We start from the raw sequence: 20,218 nt of genomic DNA, 5'->3' as shown, positions 1-20,218 counted from the left end.
CATGGTGAGTCAGAATCAGCCGAGTGGTAACTAGCACCATGCAGCAACTTCCTGCCAAGCTGGCCCTTCCCTTTAGCCTACTCGGGAGACCAATCCACTTCCCAGGGGCACAGCTCACTGCTCGCCACCCTCCTCTGTGCGTGGGTTAGTTCAGCTTCCTCTGCTAGCACCCCCCTGGGGCCCCACCTTGGAACGGTCTTCCTCCCCCATTCCCAAGAGCATCCCGAGAGAGGGAGGTGGGAAGCCTGGTTAAGTAGTTTCCATGTCTGCATCCTGCTCCCCCAGCTGCCGTGACTATTATTGGTAAGTGAACCAATTTTCTCTCCTGACATCTGTAGCTCTTAGCAGTGAATATATTTGAAAAGCCCTTTATGATTACTTGAAATCTTCCCTGCAATTTGATTCCTGATATTTCTCTTTACTCACTCAAATGATTCTTTAACTCATTATTTCTTCCACGGCAGGCCTGCCCGTCTCCCCTGCTGACATGCACTCCTTTGGGATTGACTCTCTCTCTCCAACAACCAGTGTCAGGCAGGGTGAGCCAGGGCCTGGAGCCCCTCCCCAGCCCAGCCTGCCCTGATGGACTGGTCCTGCTGGAAGGTGTCCCTTCCCTGAGCTCTCGCTCAGCTCAGGACCTCCTGAGAAGAAAGATTTTGCAGGGGAGCGAGCCCCTCCTCCCCCAACAACCCTGAGCCCAACACACTACCCCCTGCTTGTTCTTGTGATTATTTCCAATGCCTTCCAGAACACTTGGTGTCCCTGCCTCGGTGTATGGAGAGGCTTTCCTGGGGGAAACTTCGGTGTGGGGATTAGTAATCATACCAGTGATCAGAATAACAATGCAAATTAGAATTATTGCTCTCAGAGTAATTTTGGTTGGTCGCAGATGGTGGGTGTGGGGGGACATGGAATGCTCCTCGGCCCTAAAGCCTTAGCAATGTGTCTTTCTGCCATGGAGGGCTGATAAGGGGTGTTAGAAGCTCTCAGGGCAGAGATGGCGTTGAACTCTGGGTTAACCCCCCACCCCAAGTGTGCCTAGCCATGCTCACACAGAAGGTCTCCAGTCACAGCCCCGAGAGTGGGTACATCCCCTCCAGCGCTTTCCAAGCAGAGTCCTCAGTTACCTTCTCTCCAAGGGCCCTGATCTTCTCTTGGCCTACAGATCTATAGACGCTCTTAACCGACCTGGTGCTAGATCATCAGGGTCTTGGTGGCACAGTGGTTACTCATTGGGATGCTAACCCCGAGCTCAGTTCTAAACCACCAGCAGCTTTGAGGGAGAGAGATGAGTCTTTCTACTCCTGTAAGGAGTTACAGTCTCAGAAGCACACCGGGGCTTTTCTACCCTGTCCTGTAGGATCACTTTAAGTCTGAATCAACTTGATGGCACTGAGTTCAAGTGTGTTTATTTGTTTGTTTTGGGGGGGATGTTAAGCTCCTGCCATGCTCTCAGCCTACAGGGGGAGATTCAAAGGTGGGACTATGATTCCCACAAACAAAATAGAAAGTCTCACGCCAGGTACAGGCTGGCCTCATTTAGTTCTCAGCATAGGCTCTGCCTACCAGACTTGGGCCAGATTGGAGGGACAGGCAGGGGAATGCATGTTGTATGCATAGACTGAGTTCTCATCATGGAACCAGGCACCTCTGTCCTCCAGGCCCCCACCTTTGCATCCACAAGACTCTTCCTGCTGCTTCCACATAAACTCCCAAGACTCATCTGTCTGAGAGGCCATGTGGGCACAGCTGGGGTGTATGTGGCTCAGAGTGAGCCGCAGGGAGGATCTAGACTCTAGAGGGTCCTCAGCCTCCATCCCTTACGCAGAGAGTGGCCTTCACAACTTGGGGATGCACCGCGAGAGCAGGATAAGAAGCCAGTATCAGCTTTTATTGCGTGGTTTCTCACATAAAGAGATTCAGACCTATTATACAAAGCAGCTGACTTCCACTCTGGCCTGTATGAGAGTCGGAACGGGCTCCCGTTTCACAGCTCGGAAAGCTGAGGCTTGGGAAGACAAAGAAGCTTGCCTGCAGATGCACCAGCAAGTAAGCGGGCAGCGCAGGTCCTGCAGCCAAGGCCATCTCCCTCGCAGGTCTCCTGCAGTGCACATGCTTCCTGCTGGCGTCTGGCCTGGCAGCACACAGGGAAGAAGCCCAGGAGCCCAGAGCCACCGGAGGAACCTGGCATCACAGGCGCCCACATCCCTGGAAGTCAAGGACAGCTGGGGTTTGTCCACATGGGCAGCCTGGGGGGAGCAGGTCACAGGGCAAGTGTGCAGGAACAGGCTGGGCACCCAGCGAGGGTGCAGCTGCAGGATGTACGTTCCCTAGCGCCATGGGGCGGCTGCCGCCAGAACCATTACTACAGTGATTAATTAGGCTCCTTCCAAGCACAGCCTCTGTGTTCCTGAGGCTGCTTGTCAAAACTGCAGGGCTCAGCAAAGCGGGGCGCCAGCCCGGAACCACCCTCCAGACCCTCTGGGCTGGGAGGGAAGGAGGCAGAGAGATGTGGTCTGTGGCACGCTGCAGTTCTGTGCCCAGGCAAAGGCCCATCTGCCTGGGGGCTGAGAGTGATGCTTTTTTTGGCGTGCACCGTTGGGCTTAAAGATGTTACCGAGGGAAATGACTCCATGTTGAGGACCTGCTACCACCCTGGATACTTTGGGGAGTTATTCTGTGTGTTTTCTGCAATAGGCCCATTTTCCAGATAAGAAAACTAAGGCTCAAAATAGTAAATAATTTGAGGGGGCAGAGTCTGTATCTGTTCCATCCCCAGGACTGAGCCCCCCACACTGACTGCTTCCTCAAGTTTCCAACCTGGACATCCCTAAGAGCCAGAATGAGCCACAAGAAGGTGAGCTGAGTCCCAATGGTGGAAAAAGGGTAAACATGGGAGGAGTTAAGGGGGAAAGGATGACATGGACAATATACTTCTAGTATATAGTCACTTCTGTTTTCTTTTCTTAATCATTATATTTGGGGCGCATACAACGCTCATTATAATCCGCATATATACATTAATTGTATAGAGCACATTTGTATATATGTTACCCTCATCATTCTCAAAACATTTGCTCTCCACGTAAGTAGAGTCACTTCTCAGGACATGTCCCTCTGTCTTTAGACCCCCCTTTCCTCCTGTACGTAAACCGTTTGAGTCCCCACAGACATGGTACCTGCATCCAAACATGGGCCAAAGGAAACACCCACACGCCTATGTCCACCTGCCTCTTCTCTTGATACAAGCTGGGAGTATTTGAGAGGCAGCTTATCATTCTCTTAGTTTCCAGGCTCTTCCATCTCTCCAATTTATACTTTAACGAATGGTGATGCTCAGTGATGCGAAGCCCACGGCCGCTGCGTTAATTCCAACGCGTAGCGACAAGAGCAGACACTGCTCCCTAGGCCGGAAATCTTTCTGAGGCTGGAAATCTTTATGGAAGCCAAGGGTGGGTACACATCGCCAGCTTTGGGGTTAGCACCTCATGACGCAGAACCCACTGAGTCATCAGGTGTCCTTCGGAGACGTTCGGATCGTTGATTGAGATCCAGCTGAAAATAACAGTCAAGAACAAGCAAATGACCCTGGGAGATCCCTAATCCTCCAAAGAGCCTAGAGATGCATCAGCCATTACTTAGCAGTCCCCCCCGCCACCCCCGAGCCTGCATATGGACTGCTTGTTGCAAGGGACTAGCTGATCAGTGGTAGAACTTTCCCCCTTCCGTGTGCAAGACCTGGGTTAGAGATCTGGCATCATGCGTCTCTGGTTCGGCCACCTGTCAGTGGAGGCTCGTGCGCTGCTATTATGCCAAACAACTCTCCAGTGGGGCTTCCGGATGAAGATGGATGAGGGGAAAGGCTTGCGGGTTGACTTTAGAAAACCCATCGATAAAAACCCTCTGGATCACCAGTATCCCATCTCCAACCAACTCTGGGCAAGGTGCAGGACCCGCAGCCTTGGTCCTGTTGGGCATGGGGTTGTCACGGCTTGAGGGCAGACGCCCAGGATGGCTAACAACAGCTACCAACCCATCACAATGTCCTCCAGAAGCTCCTGGTTGAGGACAGCGATGTGTCTGCTCTGTGAAAACTCAGATTTGATGAATGGAACCCAACTATTGGGTACCAAAGAGACCAGCACCGGGGGCAGGTAACACTGGGGCATGGGAGAGAGGCAGAGGAGCTGTGGGATGCCCAAGGAACAAGGGATCGAGAGAAAGTTGTCATCCTTAGTGTCTACAGGAGGGACAGTACGAAATAAAGAGTGAAGGGCATGCAGGTTAGAATCCAGTACAGCGCTGTGCAGTTGGTCAGCTAGGCCTGACTCAGAGCCAGTGTAGCACCCAGTTCAAAGACAGCATATTCGGTATTTAATGAGCATCCACAATATGCCAGCTCCTGGGCTCAGCACTGTGTTGGCATTCTCTCATGGCATCTTCGCAGTAACTCCATGCGAGTAGATGTGAGTCTTCTCGTTCAGCAAAGGCAGAAACTGGGGCTTGGGGGGCTAAGTGACTGGCCCATCTTTGCAGAACTGGAAAGGAGGTCAGGATTCACAAAGGGCCTGACTCCAGAGTCTGCAGCAGCCCTGCTTGGCCACAGTGCTCCAAGGGCCAGATTCAGCATCTGGGCTGATGGGGGGAAAGGAGGCTGAGAAGGGCAGCATCTCTAGGTTCAGGCAGACCCTGTCCGGATGCAGCTGAGCACAGAAGCACGCTCTACCCCTGTAAACTGCTGAGCACTTCCCAGGTTGCCCCTGCCAAGTGCTCACATCTGTGGCAAAGGAACCAAGAATGAATGGCAAGAAGGTGGTGTGGGTCCTCATGGTTGAGGGCAGACAAAGGATCAGGAGTTGGGGAATGAAGTGGACTCTGTCTGATTCTTGCCCCTAAGATCTCAGCAGACCAGCACCCTCCTCACGGAAGAGGGCTGAGTTAGTAAGAATGAGAGGCTGAGGGACTGCGGTGGCTGTGTGGGGATAAGCAAACTAACTGTCTGTTCTGCTTCTGGGTAGGAGGAACCCTGTGATGTGTGTGTGTGTGTGTGTGTGTGTGTGTGTGTGTGTGTGTGTGTGTTTTAAGGCAATTATTGGTCTCCATTCCCTGCAACTATAGCTCAGAGACATTGGGGCCAGGATGGCAGATGCATTGATCAACATTTTGTTCCGTTCAAGATATGAAATATGAGTCTCTTTTGAGGTCCATTTTGCTGGTGGTGGCCGGATTATTTCTTGAGCAGGCATCCTGGAAGGAGGTGTGTCTCTGCCAGGCATGGGGGAGAGGCCTGGCCCTGTGTGGCTTTTCCCAGACAAGGGGTGATCAGACAGCATCAGGGTCCGGAGCCCATGGACACACAACTTCCAGGGAGGGGAATGGCATTGAGTTGTCTCCAGGGAAGTTGGCAGAGCCTAACCTTGAGTCTCTAGTGACCTAGAAGATTCTCAAAAGCGATTGGCCATCAACCTGTGCTTCTCCAGTCCAGCTGTGTGTGAGCACGCCCCAGCCTACCCCCATCGAGCTTATTGATAATCATAGTGGTGCTGCAGGGCCAAACAGAACTGCTCCAGAAGGTTTCCAAGGCCATCAATCCTTCCCACTGCAAACTCATAACAACCCTATAGGACAGGGTAGAATGGGCCTCTGTGAGTTCCCGAGACTAATTCTTTACAGGAGTGGAAAGCCCTTTCTCCCTCAGAGCAGCTGGTGGTTTCGAACTGCTGACTTTGCAGTTAGCAGCCCCACATATAACCACTGTGTCAGCAGAAAGCCTCATGCTTCTCCCAAGGAGCCTCTGGTAGACTTGAACTGCTGACCTTGCAGTTAGCAATCCAAGGTGTAACCCATGATGCCCCTGGTGATCTAGTTGCACCGCCCAAGGACCTTATTAAAATACAGACTTCAGATCTTTGGGTTTTTGACCTCTAGGACTGTGGTCCAGGATTCCACTTCTCACTAAGCCTCCCACAAGATTCTTCAGGCCTGCTGACCTGCACCTTCAAGGGCCTTGTTTCCTTTTCAGGATGGTCAGTTGGAGGCCTGAGGCCCCAGAAAAGATGCTCAGGCTGCCTGACGGCAGCACACTCATGGCTGCCGCATGAGCCCTCTGAGAGGCCATTGCATCTTTCAGACTCAGTAGAGATCACCGCTTCCCACACTTCTGTCAGTGTTCTCCAGCCAGTGACTCCCCAGGAGCACACCTGTGGATGAAGAGACAAAATAACAAGCCCTCTTAGGGACCCTCTATGTGCCAGGGAAGTACTGTGCTTCATCGTGTTTTCAATGACTGACTTTTCTTCTGGGGAACCTCTAGGTTGAGTTGAACCTGCAACGTTTTCATTTAGCACCTGAGATGATTAACCATGTGCCCCGCTCCGGGACTCCAGTAGGTGAAGAAATTGGGTTTATGACTCGATGCAGCAAGACAGAACATGTACACCATGGAGAGCCTAGGGGCATCTCATTAAGAGGGTGTTAGAATCAAGCTATAAAAGGATGTGGGCCTGGAGATCCCCTCACAGAGGGGTTTAGGAGAGGAGACGTGTCAGTCAGGGTGCAATGTAGTACCGACGAAGAACAAAGCTTTCCCCCAGATCCTGGATGCTTCCTCCCCTCAACTACCATGATCCGAATTCTACCTTGCAGGACTGGATAGGGCAGAGATTGTACACTGGTGCATATGGTAGCTGGAGGCACAGGGAATCCAGGGTCGATGATACCTTCAGGACCAGGGGTGTGAGGGGTGAGGCTGGGAGAGTGGAGGGTGAGTGGGTTGGAAAGGGGAAACTGATTAAAAGGATCCACATGTGACCTCCTCCCCGGGAAATGGATGGCAGAGAAGGGGGGGAAAGTAGACTCCGGATAGGGCAAGATATGACAAAATAACAATCTGTGGATTATCAAGGGCTCATGAGGGAGGGGGAAGCGGGAAGGGAGGGGAAAAAAAACAAAAGAGGACCTGATGCAGAGGGCTTAAGTGGAGAGCAAATGCTTTGAGAGTGATTAGGGCAAAGAATGTAGGGATGTGCTTTATACAATTGATGTATGTATATGTGTGGATTGAGATAAGAGTTGTATGAGCCTCTAATAAAATGTAAAAAAAAGAAAAGAAAAAAAAAAGGATGTGGGCTGCCATTTGGTGATTTGAGGAGGGTCCAAGGAAGGAAAAGCTCACCCGGGATGGAGGGCTGTCAGCAGGGATGGTTTTATGGTTGGGTATATCAATAGACTTGATCTACAGGGAGGGCGGACTGAAGCAAGGTGAGGGCTGTAACTGGGAACTCAGCAGCCATCACTCAGCTGGGAGGGGAGGATGCTCGACGTCTTATGGCTCGGACAATGCTCAAGTGTCTGTGCTTAGACGTGACTGTGGGGCGGTCTTGTTTGGGTCTGACCCCATCACAGCGTGGTCTCGTCTGGTGCTGGGGCTCTCTGAAATCATGTCTATTCCACAAGAGCACATGAGGTCAGCTGCTACATGTCAGCGGCTGCTTTTCTCTCCGTAGCCCCCTCACCCCTGCCCCTGGGGAGTCAGAGTGGTATGTCTTTGATAAAGGAAGGACAACAGCCTGCAAAACTGACCACGGCGACTCTGCGAGCCCCAGGTCCAGCACAAAGTTGCCTACTTCCTCTGGCTCTTCCCTCTCCCGTGATGGATTCCCCATCCCCTTCCTTCATCCTCTGCTCGCCCCCTTAATAAGCATACCCACTGCAGAAGACAAAACGCCTCTCTGCGCATCTGTGTCTTGATTCAATATTGCTGTGTGGCTGCGGGGACACCATGTAGGTATGACCGTCTCTGATGAGCGCCCGCGAACCCTCTCACCCAAGCACCAGCACCAGCATCAGCCAACCCCTGACAGAAAGGGGACGCGATGTTGAGACCCGTGGTCTTTCTAATGTTGGTCTGGGTAATGGTGGTGACGGTGGTAGTGAGTGTGAGGACCATGGGTGGAATTGCAGTAGAGGATCTGTTGCCAATGGCAGCGGCGTGGTGATAGAGGCGGCAGTGTGACAGTGGTGACGGCAGTGCTATTCCTGACTGCTGCATTGGCAATGACGATGGTGGTGGTGGTGGGAGGGAGTGATGGCCCTCATGGTCTCATTATCATGAAATTGGTGATGAGGATGGCAATCGAGATGATTGTTATAAAACGACTCTGTGGATTCAAACCTTTCCCTGGGATCCTGGAGTCATCTCAGAAAGTAGAAGAAGTCACTCTACTTGTCTCTTCAGGCAAGGGAATTCTAAACGAAGGGTCGAAGGTTGCTTGTGGACAGGACCTACCATGCAGATGCCACCTGCATTTCCGGCGATGTCTTTGAGCAAATGGGAGCTCACTGATGGGCACTGACAGTGGTGAGGGATTTTGGAAGACTTGAGAGACTGGTGCCTGACAGAGGCTGTCCTATGTAGCTATGGTCAAGGATATCCACAGGATATAGGGCCCTGGAGCCCTGTCTCAGAGAGTTGGGCACACAGAACAGATGGTCTGGACCAGAGTTCTCAGAAGGCCAGATTAAGAAGAGTTTGGTGAGCTGAATCCATGGGCGCATCCGGGAATGCGAACAATGGCGCTGGCAACCTGGGATCAAAGGAGGCTGAAGCCTTCCTCGTTAGTTGTTAGTACAAAACTTGAGAGGCAAGACCGCACTCGATCTAGGTCAAAGACTGCCTCTGATGATATCGCCTTGCTACCGGACTGTCCAATAGCTGAGCTCTCAGCACAGGGAAAGCCCATGTCTGTAATAGGGGTTGCTAACACCTCTCCCCGGCATGACCCGTTTGCTCCCATAGGGTCTCTGTGGTTTTATCCCTCCTTGTGACATTCAGGACAAATAGAGCTCTGGCTGATTGAGGTTTGGAGAGATCCCCAAGTGCTTGCCATTCCGAGAATCAGCGTCATACATTTCCTCCCCAAGAAGAAACTATATTCTCCATCAGTCAGCATCCTATCCGTTCATGAACACACCAGCCAACACTGATATTTCAAGCAAAGGGCATTAATGCGGAAATTTGGTGTTGGAAGAGCTGAGGAGTCAAATAAGGGATGGTAAAGGAACCAGAGGTGAGTGGGAGCAGGAAGTCATCATGAACTTTAGGACTAGAGGGACAACAGGAACTGTTAGTACTGGAAGACAAACGCCAAAGCATTTGGCCCAAAGCTGAGACTGTGCTGGAGCGCCATCCTCCCGGAAACTCCATGAACACAGAAAGAGAAAGGGAATAATATTCCCGACCTCTCAGCTTTTCTCCTCCAGACTTCCACTACCCGTGCCATGACTGACCCTGGACAGTGACCAGTTGACAGAGGAGGCTGGGAAATGTAATCTGCAGAAGGACAGAAAACAAAGCTGAACGCAAATAATTATTCCCCACTGTTTGGGCCAGCAGTGAACTTTGAACTCTGTTGGTATTTGAGGAGGCCAATGATAAAACACTCCCTCTTCTGCACCCAATTCAGAACTTGCTAAGAAATAGAGGAATCAGACAGATGGAGGCCAAAACAGGACCTTTGGTACTATTAAAACAGGGGTGAGTTTAGAGTTTTCTAGTCAGGTGGCTTGCTAGCAGTGACCTGAATTGGTAGACTCATTGCATTTCATGAAGAGCAGGACACCCTCAGTCCTTCCCTCATCTCACGAAGGAGCAGCAACATGTGTTTTCTGTAAATAGGAAGGCCCCAAAGAGCAGTACGCCATCAGACCCTCTCCAAGACCTACCATTCAGATGTTGCCTCCTCCCAAGGATGCCAGTAGGAGAAGCAGTGGGGAGAGACGAGGGCTGACCCACATAGAACTATGGACTAGAAGACAAGAACTCGTGGAGTCTCTAGTTGGGAGTGCTGAGTCACGTCTACAATATTCCTATCGAGTGGCTTTTCAGCCTCTCAAAACCCATCAGTGAAGGAGATTCCGAAGCTCCCCAAGTAGGCCATTCCTTCCTCTGAACAGTTCTGAAGGTTAAAACGCTCTTTCTATTCATCTGAATCCTTTCCTATGATTCCTCTTTCTCTCTCTGGGGCTTCACATAAGACCTCTGATCCTTCTTCAATAAGAAGGTCGCCTTAAAGATGGCAAGTACATCATCCTGAGACTAACTTCTCCAGGCTAAATATCACCAGTCCAGTCCTTTCAATCCACTGCTTTTGTCCGCCTATGGATTCCCAACGATTCAGCATGCCAGACTTCTTCCTGGACACAATGGCGTGGATCCAGATCCTTTTAAAAAGAGAGGTACCCAGAACCCACCCCACCAAGAAGTCACCCCTGCCCACAGTGCCCTTCTCTGGGGGAGAGTTTATATCTACCAACCGAGAATCCTACTCAGCAACATGTGCCCCCTTAGTTTCTCCCACTCTCTGCTGGGGAAACTATCAAAGAAGTTGTGACTTTCCCGGTACCACCTCGTTAGTAAGTAACTGAGGTCTGTGAGATGCTACAGTTCATTCGCGCCTGTTCTGCTATGACACGCTTTCCTGGCACTAAGATGTAAAACAACTCAACACCCACTTACAGACACTGGAGTTGATGGGGCACAGAGGAGATGTATGATCCCAAGGCTTGTGATTCACAGGAAATGAGAGGAAGAGATGGGAAGATAAGCAAGAGAGACACAGAGCCAGGGCCCCTTCTCCACCCAGATTGGTCACTGTTCCCCTTCAGCCTGCTTGCCAATCCTAGCCTCTTGGCTGGGGGACCCAATTCTTTCACCTGGTTTCTTTCTTTCTGAAGAATCAGAGGAGGGAGGCACACCGAGCAGCAGCATCTCCTGGCTCCTCACCAACAGGAACCCCCCAGAGCACGGAGCCCCAGTTTTCTCATGTTTATTTTAATGAGTTTTAGGTAAATAACAGTGGTAGAAATGCTCATCTCTGACTGTCGCTGCATAAGGCTCTCAGCTGTTCCCAATGATGGAGATTGCAAGGTGGCTGAGAGTTAATAATTCATCAGGGATGTGCGTCCGTGTGTGTGTGTGTGTGTGTGTGTGTGTGTGTGTGAGACTGACTACCTGAGAGCCAGTGTCATATTTCTCGTTTATAGGCCTCTGATACCATCCGACAGAAATTCGTTCTTAAGTGAAATATTGATAGGCTTACTCTGCAATCTTAACCGTGCCTCCTAAATTGCTGTAATTAAGTCCAGAAAAGAAGGGTGGCAGCAGAGAGGGGAGACCTGCAGTCCCAAGCTTGAGTGCACACACACACACACACACACACACACACACACACACACACGAGATTAACAGTCAGCAATGCCTCGAGCAGAGGTGATGGATGAATTCCAAAGAAGAGTAGGGTGAGGAAAAAAGGCAGGTTTGACTCTTGATCCCGATTCAGCACTTCTTCCCTGCCTAAATCTAATCTGGATCTAGTTTCTTGACTTCATTACCAAAGGCTGCTAGAACAGAAAGATCACAAGCTTTAACAAACAAAAAGGCATTCTCTCATCATTTAGGATCCTAGAAGTCCAGATTCAGCTGTTGTAGAGGGTCTTTGGTGTCTTTCAAAACCTAGGGGGTTGGTATTCCTGGGACATAGTATGTGTCTTGGCATTCATCTTCCCCTGGACCTAGGAGGTTCTCAGTGTAGCATCCTGGGTCCAAAGCATGCATTCTACTCATTTCACTCTCTCCTGTCGTCATTTGTAAGATCAAAAGTGTGACTCGAGCAAGGGTGTGACTTTTACGACACAATAAGGCTGGGTCTGGAGTCACTCCCTATTTTAAGGCTGTGACTCAAGACAGAAACTACTGAGACACGCTCTATAGACCCTCTACAACAGGCGTCTTCAAACCACGGCCCGCGGGCCACATGCGGCCCGCCAAGGACATTTTTCTGGCCTGCTGGGTGTTTTTGCCCCGATTGGTTTTTACTTCAAAATAAGATATGTGCAGTATTCATGGTTTTTTTTTAACTACAGTCTGGCCCTCCAACGGGTCTGAGGGACAGTGAACTGGCCCCCTGTTTAAAAAGTTTGAGGACACCTGCTCAACAACAAAGTCACAATAGACCAAGTGAAACAGACATGGACAGAAACCTTGGGACTCTGGGTTTCAGAGGAAAGAATGGAGACGTGGGTTGAGTGCAAAGTAGGAGAAGCCGGACAAAAGCAGTGAGCGGAGATAGATGGGTGACTTGTCACTGGGCCATATTGCAGCAGTACAGAGATTCTGTAAGCAGTGTTCAATAGCGACAACAGCCTGAAAGCGGCAGTGGATGCAGACACGAAAGACAGGTCACCAGAGGAATGGCCACCCCCCACATCCACACCCCTGAACAACCCCTTCTCCCCCTGGGGTCAGAGCCTCCCATTGTGGAGCTGGCTCCTGGCCCACCACCCCCTCATCTGTATAGGACCAGCAACAAATTCCCCGGCCACCTTTAGGCAGATACATTCTATGTCCCACTCCAGGTGCCCCAAAGGTTTTCTTCTAGAAACAAGCACCCTGACAGCATCCACTCTCTGAGTCAGCAGAAAGGATTTCCAAAGCAGGTGCCCTGGCTCCAGACAGTACACAGGCTGGCAGGAACTCCATTTAAGACCAGGTGTCCCATTCTGCCACCCTAGCTTCCACCTGTGCTCTCCTTGGCTGGCACCATCCCAGCGGCCTGCCCCTCATAATTTTCTCCACGCTGGGCCTCTCTCCTGCGCATGCACACGTTTAAAATGATCGCTTCTCTTGCTTACTTTTGCTCTTCCTTCCCTTGTTCCCATTCCGTTTTTAAGATCTTTCCTTACTCTGATTTTCTCTTCTATTTTTCTTTCTCTCCGTCCATCGTTTTTGCCCTGCTCTCTTTCTGCTGGTTTGCTTGTTCGTTTCACTGTTCTCTTGTTTTCCCCACTCTTTGTTTTTGTTTAAAAGTGACCTGGTGGCACTGTCAGTTAAACATTGGGCTGCTAACTACAAGGTCAGAAACACTAGCCCAACAGCCACTCCTCAGGAGGAAAATGGGGATGTCAGCTTTTTTAACGATTTACCAAGCCTCGGGGCCACATAGGATCATTATGAGTGATATGTAGGCTCCTGATGAGCTAGAATTAACTCAAAGACTGAGCTTGCTTTTGGTTTATTTACATTGATTGTTCTTTCTTCCCTTATTTTTATTTAGTTACCTTGTTTTCCTTTATAGCTATTACATTCTTTTTTCTTGTTGTTTGACTGCTTTCCCCTGTTTTTTTTTATTGTTTTCTTATGGGGGAAGTTGTTTTTTATTTTAAGTACTTGTTTATTTGTTTATTGTCCCCTTACAAAGATACAATAACCATGCCCACATGGGACAGCCACATCCATTCCCCTAAAGCCCCCTACACTGGGTTAGGGCCACGATACAATCCTGTGTCACCTGATCATTGATGGACAGCAGAAAACATAAGCCAAATCCACCCTCACCTGTGATCAATGGACAGTCAATAGAGAACTGCCTATGCATTCACCTTCTCTAGCAAAAAAACCACAAGACAATTGGTCAGTGACTAAGAGCACATCCATGTACAACCACCAATTAAATACAACCTGCAACAGTATCACAGGTCTCAGAAACAAAAGACTTTTCAGATGGCACAAAGGAGCAAAATCGAGTTCAAACAAGTGACCAAAGCAAAGTGACGGAAGACCTATCAAAGGAAAAATGGCATTGGAGCTACCTGAAAAGGAATTTCAAAAAATATTTAGATACTTTCTATGATACTTTCTATGCTCTCCTCTTATGTTGAAAGAGGAAGGGATTGGAATTGAATTGATGGAAAATTAAATTATTAAACTTGTTGACAAATATCTTAATACAAATCTAGAGGAACACTTTTTTAAAAGAAATAAGAAATAAGGAAAACCTAAGAATTATGTGGGACACTGTCAAGAGGAATAATTTCTGCATGATCAGATTTCTAGCAGCAAAAGAGAAAAATTATAAAACACTTAAAAGACAACATCCCTACCATTAAAAACGAAGAGATATGGCATACCCTGAAAGAAGCTCACCAAAACATATCATAATCAAGTGTTCCCAAATAAAGGACAAGGGAAGGCTCCTCAAATAGGAAAGATCAGTTCAGGAAAAACAAAGGTAACCTACAAAAGAGAACGAATAAGCAGAAACCAGGTAGGCAAGAAGGCAATTGGATGATAGATGTAAAACTCTGAAGGCAAAAAAAGGCTGGGCCAAACCTTCTTCATCCAAATGAAAGAATAATGACATACATAAATGCAAGGAATGTGTAAAACCAGGCCAAGATTACAATGAATACTAACGGGATTTCTTAGGACAGAAAGTCAACAACAGCAGATATCCACCTGAATTCAACATACCTTACCACTTCACCTAGGAGCCAACCCAGATATAGAAGCACACCAAGTGAAAAAAGGAGCACTGATGGTGTGCTGGGTTACACGTGCTGCCAACCACCAGGTGAATATGTCAAACCCACCAGCCGCCCCAAGGGAGAAAAATGAGGCTGCCTGTTCCCATAAAGGGTTGTACCTCTGGAAACACAAAGGGGCACTTCTACTCTGTCCTATAAGGTCACTGAGTCAGGATTGACTCAATAGCAGTAAGAATGTAAAACAAAACAAACGTAGGGAAACAGACATATTAATTTGAAATGAAGTCAGTAGAGGTAGTAGGTCATCACAGAATTCCCAAACGGAGAGGAAGTCAAGTAAATTTAACGTGGGTAAGAGGAAAATAATATTCAATAAGTGAGATACTGGCAAAAACAATTGATGGAGGTAGTAGAAGACATTGGGAGGGATTCAGAAACTAAAGGCAACAGAGGTAAATACTGTTATAAACAACACCTGCAATAATAGTACGCTACAAGTATATGCATGGATAGACTTGTAGAGTGTACGGCTGGGGAAGATAGAGTGGGAATACACACCCAGATGTATACAGATTTGACAGAGAATATTTGTACATGGACTGTAATTTATCATGAGTTGGTAGAGGATACTGGGGACAAAGTTATGAAAACTTCTTCGATAGAACCAAATACCTCGAGGGAGTGAATTGATGAGCTTGGAGGCTCAAGACTGTAGTCTCAGGGGACACCAAGATCAATTGGCATAACATAGCCTACATATGTAATGTTCTACAACCTACTTTGAAGTGTAGCAACTGGAGTCTTAAAAGCTGGGAACTGACCAACCAAAACGATCCCAATTCAAAGTAAAGAAGAATGATGAAAATGGGAGACATATGGAAACAATTGGCCCAATGGATGAATGAACAATGCGAAATCCAGCTTCTGCAACTCTGAGACCAGAAGAACTAGTCGGTGCCTAGCTACCACGACTAACTGTTCTGAAAGTGATCGCATTAGGAGATCTTGGATAGAGTGGGGGAAAAAAGTGAAACAAAACCCAAAATGGTCATGAACCCCAGCCTTACTGGTCAGATTGAGACTGGCGTAGCTTCCAAGACTATGGCTGTGCATTGCCCTTCAAATTTGGAACTGACCTTACCCTCATGGTTTCAGCAAAACAATGGGGCTTTATTTTAAAGGAACCAAAACACTAGAAAGACTTCCCTATCTTAGAACAATCAGACATTTGAAATAAAAATGATATGTGAGTTATATGCCAATAAATTTGTTAAAAAACAAAGTCAACATTTACCTAAGGACCAAATTCAGAAAGATTAGGGAACAAGGAGGGATGGAGCCGGTCAACCTCAGGAGTATGTGGGATAAAGCAGGTTATGTTGGCTGAGGGACCTGCAATCAGAGAAATGAAATGCATATAAATTGTTGACTGTAAGCCTGATGATTTAGCTTGATGTAAATCTTCACTCAATCTACTTAAAATTAAAAAAAAATTTTTTCAGGCAAGAAAATCCCACAGAGCAATTTTACTCCATAACACACGAGATTTCCCATCAGTCAGAATGTACCTGATGGCAACAGGTTTGGTTTGGTCTAAATACCCACAACTGTAGCAGTCATCTCAAAAATGCATGTGGCCAAGGGAAGTCATATGTCTCCCAATTATGGAGGATGAAGGTGATTACCTTAGAATGGAAGTAAATAAGACCTTATACTTTATTACCGGTGCATTATTGCTCTTTTTCAAAGGTTGGAATTACTATGTCAAGCTATTAAGATGTAATAAAGCTGGATCATAGATTTAAGCATTAAAACAAACCAGAAAAAAGATACAAACTCCTCTAATCCTGCCTCTTAAAATATAGAGGTTAAGATTTATAACCCCATGAAATGGAGGATAATTATATCAGATCACCGAGAGGACAACCACACAATACTGGGTATCATGGCCTAGCCAAGTTGATGTATATTATTTAAGACACAATTCAATACTTGAAAACTCTCTAGGCTGTTCTGTTATAGTGATCCAGTGGCCGTGGCCATGACCACACCTATTCATCACTGTGGTTCTGCTGATCTGGCACTTTTGAAGACTCTGAGATCCAAGTCTTTCAGACACGATTCATCCCACAAGAAGTGAATCATGGCCCCTCAGGAAGGAAGGGGGTGTAAGTGATGGAGATGATTTTCGGGGCAATAAAGCAGGGGGAGGTGATCACAGTGACTACTAAAGACTCAAGAAAGTGTGATTGGACTACAAAGGCAAGAATTGGTCATTGAACACATGGCGCGGGGCGTGAAGATTTGTATTGGTTTACAATCTGTGGATGTGCATGAGGAGAGGACCTGGGAGGCGTGGATGGCGTCTAAAGGGCTTTGCTTGTTTGGGGAGTATGGGCGGTCCCATCTTTTCCCCACTATGGGCTTGCTTCTCTTACTCCCTCCGTCCCTGTTCCCTCCCATCCCCTTTCCCTCCCGCTCTTCCTTTCTCCTTCTTCATTCGTTCCTTCCTCTCCTCCTACCTACCCTCTCCTTTTCCTCCTCTCCCTCGAGGCGGACTCAGAAACAATGGTAAACATTTATCAGAAAGCCTTTAATTAAAACGTTAAACACTCAGCTGCAGCACCGGCTTCTTACCAGCATCCTGTCCTTCTCCGCAGTTAATTATTTAAAGTAAAGTATTGGTGTGCCTGTTCTGCATATAAGAGATTAACATATTAATGGGAATGTAATTATGCTATCACGTTGGCTCTCTGTCATACTGCACGAGTTGCAGCGTCAGTGGGCTGGCCCTCCAGGGAGGATTCCTCTTGCTGCACAGGCTCAGGTGGCCCCTTTCCAGCAGGATATCTGAGCAAAAGCAGGAGGCTCAGGCTCTTTTGTCCTGGAGATTCTTTCTCTCTTTGTCCCCAAAATGCAAGAACAGGTTGGGGTCGAGAGGGGAGAAGTGGAAACTGCAGTTTGCCCAGGAACGGGGACAGCGTGGAATTGTTGGTGAAACGTTTGCATCAGCTGGCACAAAGGGACGCGCCAGAAGAGGAAGCAGTGCCTTCCAGATGATGGGACCGGGGATAGAGTACGAAGAGAAATTAGAATGGAGTATGAGTTATCTGGATACGTTCAAGTTGTTTTTTTAAGAAGCAATTTATCAAAATGGTCTATTAAAATAATGCATGATCTTGTTTGTTGGTAGAAGTTTTAATCCAACCATTAATTTAAACCAAAGACGTGACCGTCACAATTCACACTTGATTTTTTTCTTCTTCTTTTCAGCATGCATGTATTCCAGGAGCTCTGGTGGCATAGCGGTTACACGTTGGGCTGCTAAACAAAAGGTCGTGAGTACCAAACCACCAGCCCCTTCTGATGGGGGCCGGTTAAGGCTCTCCACTCATACTAAGAGCTACAGTATCAGACACTCACACGGGGCACTTCTGTTCCGTCCTCTAAGAGAATCGAGTTGCTAGCAGTGAGGTGGGAGTTCTGTATGCATGTAGGGATATTGTAGAACAAAAACATGTATTTTGTGGGGCAGAAATTTCAGACTCTATCCAGAGAAAGCAAACAGGTTTCTTAAAGAATAATACCACTTGAAAATTGGGCAGCACCATGCAGGAATACAAAGTGCACCCTGTATATATATACAAATCTGGATGCCTGCATCTTTTTCATTCACCCGTTTATTGAGGTTTATTATACAGAACAACATGCCAGGGATTCTACTGCACGTGGGAAGCCAGACTGAAAAGCCAGGTCCTGGGTGGGGCAACCCGTTAAAGAGCTCGACAGTCAACTGGAGCGTGAAGGTCCATGTCTACCCAGAGGCCACTTGGAAGACAGGCCAGATGGCCACCTGCTTCCAAAACGCCATCTAGTGAAGACCTTATGGAGGACAGTTCTACTCTGGCCCACGCGGGGTTTCCAGAAGTAGAAAGACAGTCAACTTGAGGTTGCTGGCGTGGTTGGCCTCAGTGAACAAGTTGATACTTCATCACTTGCATGTACACTTGGTTTCTAGTCGATTTCCCTGGAATGGAGACCCACCCTCTAAGCCTTTCTAGTGTGCAGATGGCATCAGAAGAGACAGGAACGAAGGACACACCGATGAACCAGGCAGATGCCCCATCACTTGCCCGAAGACAGAGGACCGTACAGATCCCACTGCACCGCTGTTGGATCAGGAAGGGCTTAGAAATAACTGTATTAATCCACGTCACCTCGGGCTGCTGAAGACTGAGCCTACCGAGGGGACAGAAAGCTCCAAAGCCACACACCAAAACTGGAACCAAAGCCAGGCCAAGAAAGCAACCTTCTGACTGTCAAGTGGGTGCCACAGAGGCACCTAGTCAAAGGACAACATCAGGCAAGGGTCATAGACCTGTGGAGACCCAGGTCTCAGGTCTACCCAGTCGTATTGTGCCAGGTACTGCACAGGTGATCACGTGGTGCTTGATGGACTGAGCGAGAATGTGCACATTGGGCCCACTATGGCTACGTGCCTAGAGGTCAGGCACGGGGCCAGAAAGTGTGTCCAAAGGACCTTACAGGTCAAAATATATGTGTTTAGTGCTCAATCCTCTGACCTGGGTGATCTAAAAACAAAACAAAGTCATACTCACTGAAAGCGCTGCCAATTCATACAAACCTCAGAGGACAGGGTAGAGCTTCCCCCTGTGAGTTTCCAAGACTGTAACTCTGAATGGGAATAGAAAACCTCATCTTTCACCCACAGAAAAATGTATATATGCGTGTGGGTGTGTACATATAAAAAAATAACTCACTGCCATCGAGTCAATGCTGACTCAGAGCAAACCCCTGTGGGTTTCTGAGACGGTAGCTGTTTACAGGAGTAGAAAGCCCAGTCTTTTCTCCTGCGGAGCTGCTGGTAAGTTTGAACTGTCAATCATGCGGCTGAAGCCTAACAAGTAACCGCTATAGCACTAGGGCTTCTGCATGTATTATATGTGTGAGTGTGTGTGTGTATACATTATTTAAAATGTTGTGTGAGACAGGGTTCTCTAGAGAAACAAAACCAGAATGCTAATAATTGTAGATAGATAACATAAGAAATAAACAGGTAATTAAATTATAAAGCAGTACAAATGGCTCAGTGCAACTTACTCCCGTGAGACAGTTGTGAGACACTGGCAGTCCTTCAAGTCCTGAGGCCTGCCGGCTAGTCCTCTGTAGAGCAATTCAGGCTATCCCAGCACAGGCAGCAAACAGCAAGGCAGGTCACCAACAGTCAGCCAGATGACAGGGTCCGACAGTCCCCAGCTCAAGAGATGTAAATTCCAATAGTGTGGTGAAGCAGGTCTTGAAGGAACCTCAAATTACAGCGACACAGTCCACGGGTTAGGTGTCCCACAGGTAGTATAGCTTGCAAATTGAGGCACAGAACAAGCAAGACAGCCACACACTGGTACGATCATCAAGAGCAAGAGCCAAGAAAGGCGAGGCTCGCCGAGTCATTTATCTTTCTGCCCTTCAATTAATCTCACATGTGTTTATCGGCCAGGTGGGCACAATAAACGTTAACTATCTCAAATGTGGTTACATTTTTGTGGGAAGGAGATGAGTTGATCCTCCTAATAGAATAATAGAAGAAAGGTATAGAGGGAAAGAGTCCCAAGATTTGGATCCAAATGCAATCACAAACTCTCAGTTTTGTACAATCTTGAGCCAGTTATTAACACTCTCAGAGCCTTGTCTCCTGTGTACACTGGACACCATACCCTTTATACTCTGAAAGATATAAAGATTGAGCTACCCATAAAATTGCTAGTACATTGCTGCCCCTTAAAACGTTCCATTACTGCGCCTAGCTGGGCCAAGCACGCTTGGAACAAGTATACTTCATAACAATTTGAAAAAGGCTGCACAGGCTGAAGCTGGT

Source organism: Tenrec ecaudatus, chromosome 7, assembly GCF_050624435.1.
Source record: "Tenrec ecaudatus isolate mTenEca1 chromosome 7, mTenEca1.hap1, whole genome shotgun sequence".
Taxonomy (NCBI): Eukaryota; Metazoa; Chordata; class Mammalia; order Afrosoricida; family Tenrecidae; genus Tenrec; species Tenrec ecaudatus.
The sequence above is the reverse complement of the archived record's forward strand: the minus strand, read 5'-3'. Positions refer to the sequence as shown.